Genomic DNA, 13,802 nt, shown 5'->3' with positions numbered 1-13,802 from the left:
GTAGAAGTGTAGACTGATAGATCGCATCCATTTTTTTAAACTGATTATGGCGTTCTGATGGGGATGGATTAAAACTTCGTCCTGTACCTGATCAACATAGCCTTGATGTTTTTATTTTCTGTTGATTACATTTTCTTTGTTCCACATAAAAGAAACTCGAGAAAATTTTCTTTAATTTAGTTTGTGTGTGCCTTTGGGTGTGTGCGTGCGTGTGTTGAGTCTAAATTCAGCCAATGCTCGTGACTGAATAATATGTGTCAGCCGCAGTGTCGTTCGCGCAAACCAGTATGACTTTCATCCTTTACGAATCGAGAGCTATTAATGTGATGTCAAATTTCGATGCTTAATGAGGCAAGTGACGGCACAAAAAAGAATGAAGGGAAAAAAACGAAGAAAAAAAAAAACGTGACCGCTTTGTGCGCAGTACGATAATAAAGGTTCATTTTTGAAAATAGAAGAGCCATAACAATTGACCATATACGTGGTTAGTCCATTGTCTTTAGGAAATTATAATACGACCTCCATTCCTGTCTGAAAACATGGCAGAAAAAGCGTTGGTTATCTATGACAAAATGAAATATCTTAAATCGCAATAAAATAAAAAGGGCAATTATATAATCGATAACAAGAACGTGTTCACAGCATGAATTTTGTAATGTATAATTTAATTAAGCTGGAGACTGATCTGGTGGCCTAGTGGTTAGAGCGTCCGCCTCTTATGCGGAAGGTCGCGGGTTCGAACCCCGGCCGAGTCATACCAAAGATTTATAAAAATGGTACTAGCAGCTACCTCGCTAGGAGCTCAGCATCAATATGTTAGTGTTAGGACTGGTCGGCTTGGTGTCAGGATAATGTGACTGGTTCGGACATCATGATACAGGTCTGCAGCATGATATCCCTATACTAGACATCACTATAAACTGCTACACTGCAAACATCGTAGCGATATGACTGAAAAAATTATCAACCTACGTCAAAAATGCAAATTGCACACACACATACAGTTAGGTTGAAATTGTCTTGCAGTAGAAAACGAATATGTGGACTGCCTCGAAATATTACTGTGCTTTTCTCCGTAAGCAGTAGAGGACTTCCTCCATCAAGATAACAATATTTCTTAATATGATATACATGTTACAGAAAAGAAGACGGTGAGTTACAGTTTCAGTAAATGTGTACGTATTTGTGATCTGGTTGCCTATAATGTGTACGTATTTGTGATCTGGTTGCCTATACGTCATTATTAAGTGAACTGCATCGAAACGTAAATCTGTCATGCAGGGTTTGAGTATGAAGAAAATGTGTGAAATTTTGTAACATAATTTAATTCTCTATTTTATTAACATGAGACAAGATCTTGTATCGTCATAGAGAAGATCATATTCTCTCTCAGCTGACGGTAACAAAGACTGCTGTCAAAAACGTGTTCTACAAAATGGAATCTGCAACTTATTGCTGCTTCACAGCTGGCGATTGCATTTGTTGCTTGAGATGTGGAAATAAGACACGGATATAAGATGTGGCAATATTAAGAATCAGTCTAAAGAAGTTACCGTTATGTGTTTATGGCGTCTGGTGATTTGTTTCTCATCGAGTTTCTTTCGACATTATTTAAGTCGAAGCAAATCTGATGACAATTTATATTTTATTCATAGTTTTTGTTATTATTATTAATATTATTATTATTGTCATCGTTATTATTATGATTAGTATAATAATAATAATAATAATAATAATAATAATAATAATAATAATTATTATTATTATTATTATTATTATTATTAAAAAATTATTATCATCATTATTATTATTAAACACAAATCCCGCTAAATCAACTTTTGGTTTAAAAATAACATTAATTATTTGTTTCAATCATTTATAAGGATAAAGATCAAGAATCGATTTCAATTTATATCCTTCTCAGATGTACCAAGTTACATTCGTTTTGTGTTAAGGTATATTAATTTCTTGCTTATAAAATTCCAATAAACATTTTATGAATTTTTATTATTGAGGTAGAAACAACTATACATTTATGAAGGGCATTCCCTGTGTAAATAAAAAGATTTACATTCCTCTATCATTAATCGAGAAACAGTAATGCAAAGCTTGGACAAATGTTTACCTCAAAATCGGTTGGATAATGTCATCCGTACAGGGCTGAAATGGGTCTTTGTAAGACTGTCAGCGCGATTAATACATTAATGGCACTTTATAAAGAGTGTTGAGAATGACCTAATACTCGTAGCGAGTATAACGTGCATATTAATATATAGATTTCCCATACTGTGTGCTTTGAAAATATTTGTCAACTGTTTAAAGTTTAACGATAATTAGGAACAGATATGAACATTATGAAAAAAGCAGAAGATATCCAATCAGTAAGACTGGTTTCGATTTCTACTCCTTCACAAAGCAACAGTGTGACAAACCAGTCGAGCAAGTACATGGAATTATTATGTGGTAAAGATTCCTTTGTGAAGGATACGAACGCTGTATTGCAGTGTTAATGAGAATCTGGACACGTGCGTTTGTCGTTGGCTTTGCATATTCGATATTAATTTAGTGTGTAAAATACATCCACAAAAATGTAAGAGAGGTTACATATCTCATTGTTTTAATGTGTACATTTCAAGTCGTTGCTGCAAAATACGTTAGTACAACGGAGAAAATCACAAGACCATTCTTTTAGCGATAACAGTTGTAAAGACTTGATAGTTAATTGCCTCTGTTGTGTTCCTAACGATTAAAATATAATACTGACATGAACGAACGTATTTGAAATAACACCATACCTAGTGATCCTACTGGGGAGGAGTGATCTTGACATAACAAAAAATATGGAATAATTGGAGCAGTTCTTGATGATTGGTTTGCAAAGCTCATGTCGATACAATAATTTTGAGATATAAATCATTTTTTTTTTAATACTTATCTTTCAGCTATCAATTAATGGATATACACCGAATGTCAGATATACACGCATAACAAACAAACAAACAAAATTGATTGACATTATATTGAATGTTATGCAATTGATCTAATAAAATCTCCATCTTTCGTTCCGCACATCATCGCTAATGATATCCAAGTCTGTTTTTCAATGAACTGTCGCGTCAGCGTCTCGAAATGTAGCTAAGATTACCGAATTCGTTTTGTGCACGAAGGATTTAAACATTATTCATATTGACATACAGCACAACACCATTCATTCGATGCACACTGAAAAGACGGGAGTCTGCTAAAATTATAATCCGCCATGTTCGTACTGAGATCTGAAGAGTTCCTTTTTAACACTGCAAAAAAAAAAAATCAAAGATAGGCTGCTACATTATTGCCGAACATAGACAAAGAGGAAAGCTGATCACTCTTGAGTACACAAACTGACTCTTCCACAGGTCATGGTGGCATATAAAAATTGGATGTAAACGATCACCGTGTTTAATCATGTGTTTAATGAGGAGATGTGTTACAATGCATGTCGATTTGAACGGTGTTAAAATACTTCGTGCGCGAAACGATTTAGTTACGTTTAGTTAAATTTAGTGACGCTAACCTGCAAATTCAATAAACTAAAGACACTGAAATCATTCGCAATGCTGTGTGGATCGAATTATAGTACTGAATAAAGAAGCCCAGTCTTCATATTGTTTTCTAGAATGGACAGTATTTGCCGTCTAGATTTTATGGTTTAGCATTTTTTCTACAAGAGTGTGGCAGATGAGTCTGCTTCTAAGATGTGACACTTTTACAAGAACTCTTTACCCATGTATAAGTATCCAGTCAGCTATAACATCAACACTGACCTGGACACTTGGTAGGCCTACAGAAACGTAACCCTCTAACACAATATTTTGTTAGGGTTTATCCTTACTGTAAATACTTGATAAAGTTGTTTGTCTTTTTACTACGATTCGAACAAAACCAACTGCTCTTGCGATAACCATCTTAGTGCAAAATAAGTCACTGTATCGAATGTAGATTCCGACAAGGATGTCGTGGGGGGCAGGGTTCAATAAAACCAGACAAAAATAAATGTTTCGAAAGGCTGACATTTTGGCAATGATAATAACTTTATAGTTATCTGCCTTTAATCATACGCCTTAAGTTTTATATGGCGAGTTACAAACGAAAACATAGTATACCAACCGACACCTCCTAATCGTGACAGCATTCATTTTGAAAAATATATATATAAAGCCAAATTTCATTTTATAAGATCGACACGCCGTAACACCACAATTCTCTATTTTACATCACTATTTTCGAAATATATAGAGCACATTCGCAAACAATAAATATACCATAATATTATGTTGCCATACAAAAGGTTTTTCAACTTGTCTTCATGGTCAAGGGAGACGGGGTTCTGTTAAATATTGTATATGTGTAATTCAAATCAAATGCCTCCAGATTTATGCAGCGGTCTGCAGTGAAATTGTAATGTCATTCGTAGGTCAGTGTGCATTTTAGGGAGATGTATTTGTATTGGAAAGATATGTTTGCAGGATCTATCACTTCACTTTATTTAATAGCTTAAACGATTCGAGGTATGCAAAAAAAGTTTGAAGATTTATTAACTAAATTATAATAATTACAGACAAAAAAAATGAATAATATCACAGCATGAAAGATCTCCTGCTGACAAAACATGTGGGAGGCAAATGTTATACATCATGAAGTCTAGCCACAACGAGAGTCTTTAATTTATTTCCATTTTATCGATCATCCCTTTAAACTGCATTACTTGGTTTTGGTTTTAATGAGTCGTCACACATCAGGGTCCTGGGCTGACCTTGTGTTTCTTTATATAGTTATTCTTTCTATTTGTATATATATATATATATATATATATATATATATATATATATATATATATATATATATATATATATATATATATATATATTAGTTAATGTAACAGAACATCAGAAAAATATCCATGCTTTCTTCTTTCGAACGCTTTCGCATCATCTTTATGGATGTACTGCAGGTGAATACATCATTTCTTTTTGCCTCTGTCGTGAAATGATGTATTCACTTCAAGTACATCCATAAAGATGATGCGAAAGCGATCAAAGGAATAAAGCATGTACATTTTTCCTAGATTCTATTACATTAACTACTTTTTCTATGTATTATCCGACACATGGACATATTCATTATATATATATATATATATATATATATATATATATATATATATATATATATATATATATATATATATATATATATATATATATATATAGATAGATATATAGTAAGGTAGTTTGACATGATATTAAGCAACCAAACAGCTAAAATTACGCTGTTAATGAGCATTTTTTTTGCATTACTTTGAGAGCTTAGAACTGGATTTTTGTAAGGTTTTTTATTGTTTCGTTTCGTTTCGTTTTATTGTGTTTTGGTTTTGCTTTTATTATTCCTGTTGATACTTGAACTATTTACTGACAGATGAGGAACAAATAATTTTAATTGAAAACAAAAGGTGGAAGGAATTCTGTACAATCTAAATTTCTATAATTTGTGATTGATTCGTTTTCTTTTCTGTCTCGCGAACATGACCAGACTAAGAATTGATCTTAGTGTTATAACTAAATGCTTCTTTTAAAGTCTTTAATATAACATAATGGTTGATATTATTGTTACCTTTGTGTATTCCTATCTATACAGAAAGCAAAATGCTTCTTCCCACACTAATATTTGGCATATGGAATGAAAAAGAAAATATATATGAATGGTTAAGTGTTTCTATTTCATATTTTTACTTTCAAGTAATTTTACAAATCATACGTTTTCATGTTAACTTGAAAGGGCCAATAGTCGTCATGGTTACACAAGTAGACGCAAATAGGATTAAAGCCTTTGGTGTGCTGCAGATCACTGTAGACCTAAACTCTATTATGATTGCTTAGGTGGCGCTATACAGTTTCGCATTTTGCATAAGGGTTAGGATTTTAAAGAAAAAGAATGTTCCCGGCTTTCCTCACTGGTTATACTGGCGATTTAAAAAAAGACCTTGTATATCTTAGGTATAATGCAAAGAACCTTTAATTCCCTTCATTTTGCTGTATGATTGATGGGTGTACAGTGGGTTATAGAGTGTACAGCTTGGCCTTACTTCAAATGTGCACCTTTCAAAAAAGTGCTAGCTCTACTTGGTCATTTTCACTTCCTGAACTTCAGAGGTAAATTGTATAAAAAAGAGCCGATAACTTTTTTTACATTTTATATATTTGGTAATTCATTCATTGCACTTTCAGAAGCTGGTATTGTCTAGTCTGGCAAAATTCATTTTCCCTATTTTAATAGCTGCTATGTATAGTGTACTTTAGACTAATTCAGACTGATTTTTTAACACAAGGGAGCAGTCATTTTAGTTAGCAGTGTGCTTAAATCATGTAAAATTTCCAAAAGTACAATATCCAAAAGAAATATCATCCACATTAAATTAATGTAGCATAGAGGTATGCAAACATTCTCTCCACTGTGCATGTTTTAAATGCAAACTACTTCACCTTACATACGTCACTCTCTCAAAAGTACATATTATCTGGTGAGCGCCACCTTAGTAGGATATGATATACTATTCACGAATGCAGAGCATCTACTTTCCCAAAATGGTTTACACACGAGACCGATAAAATGCAACAGAGTTAAAAAGTTGGTAGAGATCTCCACCAGATCCTATCTCCATAAATGGTTTTCTGAAGAGCTTTTGTCATGGGCAATGCTGATTGGTTGATTTAAAACTGATCAATTAGTTTGATGACGTTCATAATACGCTTGATGATAAATTACCGAAACTTTAAAACGATACACTACGAGTTATACGTATATCGACCAGGACAAGGTCGTCAATATACATCAATAAAACATACAGCAATATCCGGTATTATAGCAACGATTGTACAAACATCCCTGATGTAGGCTGGTTGCAACTGATAAGAAACCCCCGAGATTTCAAAATAGTCAGATTGTCGTGTGATTTTGATCTAAACCTGCTTTATGTGCAGATCTTTCCATTTATAATCAAAGCAAACTAATCAGTTAAATATAAATTAATCGAGTTCTATCGTATAATTGAAATGTTATTTTCCTGACAGAGTATGTGTTACATTATACGTGAATCTCTTCTCTACGTAACTTTGAAAGTCAAGACATAATTATCAGAGCAATGCTTTTGATTGAGCTAGAGAATGATTTAAAATTTGAGAAAATATAAGATTGTTTTGTGCTACAGAAATTTGGACAATTGTTTAGTGCATTAAATAACGTTAAGTAATCAATTTTCTCTTCCGTTTGCAATTAGGGATACACTACAGGCATGGCCTTATAGTTTACGAGACCCAATGCACCACGCTGGCAGCCGGCCCGGTCGGTGGAGTTAATTTAGCATGCATATTTTTTTGTCCATTTGAGTCCGGGGCCCCGAAGGCTTGGGGCCCTAGGCCCTAAGGTCGGTGCTACCTAAGTATGATAAGCAGGATGTACTGGAAGTTTAAAACTTGGAGCATTGGATTAGGTGTTTTGAATAGACGTAATACAAGTACATGTTATACAAGTAAAATACACATGTGAAAATAATCTACTCTTTATTTGTTTTTAGAAACATGTTGCCAAACTTAACTCTTTAATTAAATACAAAAGATAATACGTATCCAATCCTGCAGAGTACAAACTTACGATAAACAATTATTGCAGAGTTCTGATATTATAAAGTTATTTGTGTTTTGTAAACCCTACAAATTTTGTGAAATATGGCGTTGTCATGCTGTTAATAGTAATGAACATATAAAATAGGATCTCGATTGTGTGTTCTCCGACTGTCGGTCAATCTCAGTTTGTCCCACGATCTTCTCAAATTTAAATCAGTTCTTTTATTGAAACTTTTACTAACATTTTATTTTGGTTAGTGTGTATAGGTCCCCATAGGTATTCAGCTGTACTGTTGTTAGTCGCTCATTATATTGCTGCCAGTAGGGTTTCGGATATACTGTTAGACGCTGCAAAAATTTATTTTTCTCCAGTAGGGATTCAGCTGTACTGCTGCTAGACACTCATTGTATTGGTCCCAATAGAAATTCAGCTATGTAAGGAAATATAAAATAAACTGATTGGTTCTAAAAAAGTACAGCATTCCCAGTAGATATTTCCCAGTAGATATACCTTAACTATACTACAAATATCGTGGAGAATATTTTCAGAATAACTTTCAATGGAAAATCAAATGACATCAATATTTTGATTGCACTATTACACAGCTGCGGTGATAGAATCCATATTGGTTGCATCAGTAATCTCTCATCATTTAGAAGCATGCATCTATAGCCTAAGGGTAGAAGCCAGCTTTTGGAACAACTGATATGGTAGAATGTAACAAGTATTTGTCGAAAGGAGCGCATTGAATTATCTATTACTTTATTGATGTAACGTGTGCTTAAAATATTGAACTACTCATAAATATAATCACTGTGTCCTGCTTGCATGAGCCTGACAAAAATTAAGACAGAAACGAATCCACTCCCTTAAATGCTATTTTTATTTCTAAAAACAAAATCAATTCCACTAACTGCTATTAAAGATTCTCCAATTATTTCCGGAAGTCATAACTTTCGACTGGTTGTCATATATTCGTATTAGTTCCAAACCCGGTAGAAAAGAGAACGTATACGACTTCAGAACCTTTGCGGTTCATTTGAATATATAAGGTTTCTAAATGTGCGAATACTTTCAAATTCAAATATAATTTAATTTTCTAAAATGCCAGACAACCAAACTTTATAGACATTATTCGTAACAAACGAGGTAAGCTGAATATATACATATAAATATAAATTTATAGGACATTTTCAAGCTCAGTAGCTAGAGAAAAGCTAAACATATATGGTCCAAACAAAACGTGCAAAATTGAGCATGTAATTTATCTCATCACATGTAAAATCTGTAGCCTTCAGTATGTCTGAGAAACTGAAAAACTACACAAAAGGATCAACCTTAATAGATCTGATTGGATGAAAAAGAAGCTGTACAGAAGTCCGGTCGCAGAACACTTCTCATCCCCTGGCCACACTTTGAGTGATATTACACGTATTGCAATTGCTCACAACCCAAACTGGAGTTCTGAAACCAGGAAAGATAAAGATTCTTACTGGATACGCCGCCTTAGAAGATTGAAATCAAGCGGTTTAAAAAAAGAAAATTAGAAAAAGACAGCTATGCACAAATACAAGTATCTTTTGCAGCCGTCACATTTTCTTTTTCAGTAAATCTCTAAATTTGCTTAGTAGCCTATAACTACCACTATAGCAATGACATATCCGTGATATATACTGCGCTTACATAAATTTACAGAAAATAACAGATGTCGTTATGGCTCATCGATTTCTAGGTCAATAAAAATCCTCAACAAGTTGAAATAAACTAGTTGAAACATAATACATTTAAAGGTTTAATTCCTGTAGAAACAGCCATGTAAAGTTTTGCAAACACAGCGGTGTTTCTGTTTTATTCCTTTGTCTTGTCTACGTTTTGTACTTGCCTTTGAAAAAGACTCATTAAGAGTCGAGAGCACGCAGGCAAGTTAGATACAAGTTTGGCACTGTTCGTTGTCAGTTTATTGCATATATATATATATATATATATATATATATATATATATATATATATATATATAGAGAGAGAGAGAGAGAGAGAGAGAGAGAGAGAGAGAATAAAGTACAAAATGGATATAGCAACTTCCTATAAATGTTACGGCACTTATAAAAAAATCTCATTATTATGACGCAATCTAATCTAAATCTAAAATTGACTTATTTTAAATATTTCCTTTAAAGATATCATATATATCGACAAATTTGAAGAAAAGGCTTTGAAATATTTCAAATAAATAACGAAGATGAATCAGGAAAATAACTAAACAAAATCTTAAAATGCTATATTCTGGAGGATTGGTATCTCGCAGTTCCAGGATGGCATTGGGAATTGAGGGTCAATTCACCCAAGCAAAATAAGCTAATCTGGGAAAAAAGAATTAACAAACAGAACTCAGAAAGGGTCAAGATATGGCAAAAAGAGAGTTTAACCAGCAATGCTTTCTTTCAAAGAAGAGCCTTTATATTCTTTGTAACCTGAAGGAATTTTGGGGTCGGTCCAAATCCAGTATAGTTAAACGATACTGCGGTATTTCTTCAGGTTTGATATCAACCATTTGCAGTTTACCGAAACACACAGGGGTTGCAGCAATTAGCTTGTTGTTTAGTTTTTGTTTCTTCTAAAATCTGTATTACCCAGAGCAACAAAAAAATGTATATTTGCCAGAAGTACACAGAAGCATAGTGTTGTTAAGAAACGGCGCAATAATACACAAATGCAAAATAGGATAAGGATTTTTTCTAGCTATTGGAATTTTCTTATTCTTGCATATTATAAAATTATGCATTTAGTTTTTAAAGAAATTTTGTTGTATGCGCATATTCGAGCATAAATACTACACTTGTAATTGATTTAAATAATTTGCAACATATTCCTGTCGCATTCAGCGTGTGTGAAAATTCTCGGTGCTTTCCAAAGCCTTTACAAAATAGATTTTTGGTTGAACCGGGTTTTGGTTGAACAGATTTTTCGCTTAACAAAGTTTTGGTTTGGTTTAACAGATTTTCGATTTAACAGAGTTTTGATTTAACAGATTTTTGGTTTGACAGATTTTTGGTTTAACAGAATTGATTTAAAAGAGTTTTGGTTTAATTTATTTTTGGTTTAAAAGAGTTAACAGATACATACATACATAGATACATAGATACATACATATATATATATATATATATATATATATATATATATATATATATATATATATATATATATATATATATATATATGTATATATATATATATATATATATATATATATATATATATATATATATATATATATATATATATATATATATATATATATATATATATATATATATATATAGATGTGTGTGTGTGTGTGTGTGTGTGTGTTTGTGTGCATGATTCCTTCGAGAAAGATCTCCAGTAACAAAACTAGCGTTTGATTAAAGCAGATTCCAGGTTTTATGGCTCTATGCCCACGTTTTGATGGGCTGTCAAGTTCCTTTGTTGACACAATACAGAATATGTTCCATAGTTTTAGTGCCCTAATCAAGCTGGTAATCAGATATACCAATCACACGCCGAGGATAGCATTGCAAATGCATAATGTTGAAAGTCTTTCATTGTACAGAGGCTTGCGTTAGGACATTCATTTAATTTGATATTCTGTGCTTGACTAGTGTGCAAAGTGCTTTAGTCTGTATGTTGTCGAAGATATTTCATTTCTTCACTGTATCATATATCTCATATCACACTAAGTTTAATTATTGACAGTTATGTGTCATCCATTCTTATGTTGTTGTTTTTTTTAACCACGTATTTCATAACTACTATGCCAATATGATTCATTCACTATAATCATTCAAACTTGTAATGCTCGCTTTAACGTCTCGGGATTTTCTAAAGTGTTATTTTTTAATGACAAGAGGCACGTGGCGATAATCAGGTGTGATATTCTGATCTAAAATTTCAGTATTCTTGAAATTTACCATAACTCTTGTTCTAGTCACAATCGAAATAAATTCTACCCCTAGTAATGGACGTCATATGATACATGATTGATGTGTGAATATGTTTCAGCTGAAACTGACAACAAATAGTATTTGATTTCTGCATTAAAAGGAACAAACAATTAAAAACAGCATGACGTTTAACATGAGTACCTTCCAAACATGAGTAACTACAGTTTAATGTTTACATGAGTACCTTCCAAGTAAGAGTAATTACAGCTTAATGTTTACATGTGTACCTTCCAAGTAAGAGTAACTATAGTTTAATGTCTACGTGAATACCTTCCAAGCAAGAGTAACTACAGTTTAATATTTACATGAGTACCTTCCAAGCAAGAGTAACTATAGTTTAATGTCTACGTGAATACCTTCCAGGCAAGAGTAACTACATTTTATTGTTTACATGAGTACATTCCAAGCAAGAGTAACTATAGTTTAATGTCTACGTGAATAGCTTCCAGGCAAGAGTAACGACAGTTTCTTGTTTACACGAGTACCTTCCAAGCAAGAGTAAATACAGTTTAATGTCTACGTGAATACCTTCCAGGCAAGAGTAACTACAGTTTAATGTTTACACGAGTACCTTCCAAGTAAGAGTAATTTCAGTTTAATGTCTTCATGAGCACCTTCCAAGCAAGAGTAACTAGTTTAATGTCTTCATGAGCACCTTCCAAGCAAAAGTAACTACAGCTTAATGTTTACATGAGTACTTTCCAAGCAAGAGTAATATACAGTTTAATGTTTACACGAGTACCTTCTAGGCACGAGTAACTACAGTTTAATGTCTACATGAGTACCTTCCAAGCAAGAGTAACTACAGTTTGTCCCTTATAAACATATATCTGCCCTCATGACCGTGGCCATTCATGGATAATATGGTAATGAATATTTAACTATTTAGGTCATAAATGACATATGGATAAGGATGGTTATGGTCCATTCGTACTCGTAAATATCAATTGAATGGAACCAATGTGGCATTAACATATTCAAGACTTCAATCCTGCTGAAAGTAGCTTTAGTCAAATATTAATATCCCACGAGAATATTCTATATAGCTCTCTAAGAACTAGTCTCAAATTAGGAAGTTTTCGGAAAGCTAAAACTATGTCAGATCTACTAATCCACGATGAGCGTACAACGCGAACTATTGTATTGAATTCAAAATGTATTACAAAATGTATTACAAGAATAACATTTGTCCATCGGTGCGTATTAAAGGTCACTTAAATATTCATTGTAAAACGCGTTGCTAAATTGAATTAATCTTTGACGTGAGACCAGAATAGTTGGCTAGTGTCTGGAACATACATACATTTTATTGTATTAAGAATGTTCAAGAATTTCTTTTCCCAATAATGTCAACAGCACATTAGCAGAATCAAAATATTTCAAGTGGCAGTCTAATTTTAATAGTTTTAATGTCATAAAAGACATTTCGTCCATACCATTAGCTTCTGCATTAAAAAATGCCCAAAAGATTACTTAGGAAAAAATATGTGTCATCTTAAGAAAGGCTGAGCTCGTGTTAGCGTACAACTCAGAGCATTACGTTTTGTACAAGACATTGACATTCTTGATGGCAGTATACAAATTCATACACATTACAGACGAATACTGGACCCCGGCTGCCGATTGATCCATGCGTCGGTCTTTCTCAGGAACCAAGACCAAAAAGACCTGTGCAGACCAGTGCAACATAGAAATTCGATTCTGTTCTTAAAGATCACAGGCAGAAGTTAATACACCTGGGATATTATTAACTGCTGCGTGTCATCTTCTAGACGGATTATTAAACAGAATTGGTGTAAGCTAAGAACAGTGACAATCAATAGTCTGTTCTGTAATCACTGGCGAAAGAGGATAACAGCTATAGCGCTTATAAGGACTGGTAAAGAACAGAAATACTATTCCAGCAATGATCATTTGTGTATTTGAATCCAGCTATGTTAAAACTGCTATCGTTATGATTCACAGTATTTCAGTGGCAACATCTCATGTCATATTTTGGCACCGAAGATAACTTAAAGAGCCCAGAACAAAGTAGATGTGATTAAATAAAATTATCGGAATGCTGATGATTCGGTTGTTGTACTGAAGACGCATATTTTCTTAGAAAACAAAATAAAGTAAACGAAAAGCTGTATGAAATTTTATAGTGTGTAATTT

The 13,802-nt window shown here is 33.1% G+C and overlaps 1 non-coding gene across 1 annotated transcript; it reads left to right on the top strand.

Annotated features, from left to right (window-relative positions):
* Window positions 1-682: 682 nt before the first annotated feature.
* Window positions 683-755, top strand: Trnak-cuu (transfer RNA lysine (anticodon CUU)). Its single transcript has one exon. It is a non-coding gene; the product is annotated as a tRNA-Lys (tRNA).
* Window positions 756-13,802: the final 13,047 nt, after the last annotated feature.

Source organism: Sinohyriopsis cumingii, chromosome 6 (genome assembly GCF_028554795.1).
Source record: "Sinohyriopsis cumingii isolate HCF-2022 chromosome 6, ASM2855479v2, whole genome shotgun sequence".
Classification (NCBI taxonomy): Eukaryota; Metazoa; Mollusca; class Bivalvia; order Unionida; family Unionidae; genus Sinohyriopsis; species Sinohyriopsis cumingii.
The sequence above is the reverse complement of the archived record's forward strand: the minus strand, read 5'-3'. Positions and strand labels throughout refer to the sequence as shown.